This window comes from Saprolegnia parasitica, assembly GCF_000151545.1.
Source record: "Saprolegnia parasitica CBS 223.65 unplaced genomic scaffold supercont2.88, whole genome shotgun sequence".
Lineage (NCBI taxonomy): Eukaryota > Oomycota > Saprolegniomycetes > Saprolegniales > Saprolegniaceae > Saprolegnia > Saprolegnia parasitica.
In genome coordinates, this window is record NW_012156482.1 from 85607 (window position 1) to 88753 (window position 3147).

General features: G+C 42.6%; 3 non-coding genes across 3 annotated transcripts; all 3 read left to right on the forward strand.

Moving 5' to 3' along the window:
* The first annotated feature begins 203 nt into the window (after positions 1 to 203).
* On the forward strand, positions 204 to 276 carry SPRG_30167. The gene has a single exon. It is a non-coding gene; the product is annotated as a tRNA-Asn (tRNA).
* Positions 277 to 1432: 1156 nt separating this feature from the next.
* Positions 1433 to 1505, forward strand: SPRG_30168. Its single transcript has one exon. It is a non-coding gene; the product is annotated as a tRNA-Asn (tRNA).
* A 1155-nt stretch (positions 1506 to 2660) lies between these two features.
* SPRG_30169 lies at positions 2661 to 2733 on the forward strand. Its single transcript has one exon. It is a non-coding gene; the product is annotated as a tRNA-Asn (tRNA).
* Positions 2734 to 3147: the final 414 nt, after the last annotated feature.

Below are 3147 nucleotides of genomic sequence, written 5' to 3' on the forward strand. Positions count from 1 at the left end.
ACAACGAGAAACGAAAAAGACGCGAAATTACGGGAAAATGAAAAATTGGCTGGAGTGAGAGGAGTGCATGGGAGATGTGTTTTGAGCATATTATAATTGAGTGTAAGCATGGAGAGAGGTATGTAGGGCCATTTGTGTGCGTAAAAGTGGATGGTAATGTTGTATTGCTGATTGGTAGTGTGGACGTTTTGTAGCGTGCAGAATCCTCTATAGCTCAGTTGGTAGAGCGTACGGCTGTTAACCGTGAGGTCGCAGGTTCGAACCCTGCTGGAGGAGACTTATTTTTATTTAGTAGGCCATCCCGTTATCCTTTTATGGCCCTCTAAAGATTTTTTAACGAATCTCTTGGAATGTTCCTTCATTTATTTCTTTTTTATTCCTATTTTGGCCCGGAAGCGAATCAAAACTCCGTTTTTTCATTCAGTTACGACTAGCGCATCTCGAACTACACGTTCCTCACTTCTGCTGGGTCCCCACGGCTTCTCAAACATAGAGATAACCATTGTTCGGTGCATTTACAAAAAGTCAACTTCCAGACCTTTGTTGATCACGCCTGTTTGCGTACAACCTCTCGAGACCTTTAGGAAGCACCCCAGAGTATAAAAGAGACCACCGAAAAAACTTCAATCTGGGCTCGGTCTCGCCTCGGCGGCCATGGTCACGTGCATGGCCATAATGTTGCAAATTCGAAAATATTTAAAATACTTTTCAATAAACAACTACATGACTATTCTGACAAACGGCGTGTCAATGTGCTAATTTGCGGCTTCCCTGGTCGCTCGGTGATTTTTAAATAATTTAATTGTAATAATATTACATTCTAATAGCTTGCACTTTGCGCAGGGTTCGAGTGCTGCAACTTTTCAAATTTGTCGTGATGATGCTCCATCCATCATGCCAGATCTATACACCAATGTATGGCGTCTCATTGTACGATGTAGATACCTTTTGACGAAGTACATACCTTTTGGAAACGACCGCATCTATGGCATTCTAGAGACATATGAAGGGCTTGGTGCCCATGCAAATCACACACAAATATAGGGAAGCCACTTTCTAGCCATATTTCGACTGGGAAGCAGCAACCAGGGAGAAATTTTGCAAATAAACAGCTTTAAAAGGCGTATATATTTCAAAAAAAAGCGCCACGACCGAAAGAAATGTGTCATAATAGCTTATAAATGAGCGCCGTGGCAGTGGCAATTTTTTCTCGAATGATGTGAGGGGTCTACAACGAGAAACGAAAAAGACAGGAAATTACGGGAAAATGAAAAATTGGCTGGAGTGAGAGGAGTGCATGGGAGATGTGTTTTGAGCATATTATAATTGAGTGGAAGCATGGAGAGAGGTATGTAGGGCCATTTGTGTGCGTAAAAGTGGATGGTAATGTTGTATTGCTGATTGGTAGTGTGGACGTTTGTAGCGTGCAGAATCCTCTATAGCTCAGTTGGTAGAGCGTACGGCTGTTAACCGTGAGGTCGCAGGTTCGAACCCTGCTGGAGGAGACTTATTTTTATTTTAGGCCATCCCGTTATCCTTTTATGGCCCTCTAAAGATTTTTAACGAATCTCTTGGAAATGTTCCTTCATTTATTTCTTTTTTATTCCATTTTGGCCCGGAAGCGAATCAAAACTCCGTTTTTTCATTCAGTTACGACTAGCGCATCTCGAACTACACGTTCCTCACTTCTGCTGGGTCCCCACGGCTTCTCAAACATAGAGATAACCATTGTTCGGTGCATTTACAAAAAGTCAACTTCCAGACCTTTGTTGATCACGCCTGTTTGCGTACAACCTCTCGAGACCTTTAGGAAGCACCCCAGAGTATAAAAGAGACCACCGAAAAAAACTTCAATCTGGGCTCGGTCTCGCCTCGGCGGCCATGGTCACGTGCATGGCCATAATGTTGCAAATTCGAAAATATTTAAAATACTTTTCAATAAACAACTACATGACTATTCTGACAAACGGCGTGTCAATGTGCTAATTTGCGGCTTCCCTGGTCGCTCGGTGATTTTTAAATAATTTAATTGTAATAATATTACATTCTAATAGCTTGCACTTTGCGCAGGGTTCGAGTGCTGCAACTTTTCAAATTTGTCGTGATGATGCTCCATCCATCATGCCAGATCTATACACCAATGTATGGCGTCTCATTGTACGATGTAGATACCTTTTGACGAAGTACATACCTTTTGGAAACGACCGCATCTATGGCATTCTAGAGACATATGAAGGGCTTGGTGCCCATGCAAATCACACACAAATATAGGGAAGCCACTTTCTAGCCATATTTCGACTGGGAAGCAGCAACCAGGGAGAAATTTTGCAAATAAACAGCTTTAAAAGGCGTATATATTTCAAAAAAAAGCGCCACGACCGAAAGAAATGTGTCATAATAGCTTATAAATGAGCGCCGTGGCAGTGGCAATTTTTTTCTCGAATGATGTGAGGGGTCTACAACGAGAAACGAAAAAGACGCGAAATTACGGGAAAATGAAAAATTGGCTGGAGTGAGAGGAGTGCATGGGAGATGTGTTTTGAGCATATTATAATTGAGTGTAAGCATGGAGAGAGGTATGTAGGGCCATTTGTGTGCGTAAAAGTCGATGGTAATGTTGTATTAGTGATTGGTAGTGTGGACGTTTGTAGCGTGCAGAATCCTCTATAGCTCAGTTGGTAGAGCGTACGGCTGTTAACCGTGAGGTCGCAGGTTCGAACCCTGCTGGAGGAGACTTATTTTTTATTTTAGGCCATCCCGTTATCCTTTTATGGCCCTCTAAAGATTTTTAACGAATCTCTTGGAAATGTTCCTTCATTTATTTCTTTTTTATTCCATTTTGGCCCGGAAGCGAATCAAAACTCCGTTTTTTCATTCAGTTACGACTAGCGCATCTCGAACTACACGTTCCTCACTTCTGCTGGGTCCCCACGGCTTCTCAAACATAGAGATAACCATTGTTCGGTGCATTTACAAAAAGTCAACTTCCAGACCTTTGTTGATCACGCCTGTTTGCGTACAACCTCTCGAGACCTTTAGGAAGCACCCCAGAGTATAAAAGAGACCACCGAAAAAACTTCAATCTGGGCTCGGTCTCGCCTCGGCGGCCATGGTCACGTGCATGGCCATAATGTTGCAAATTCGAAA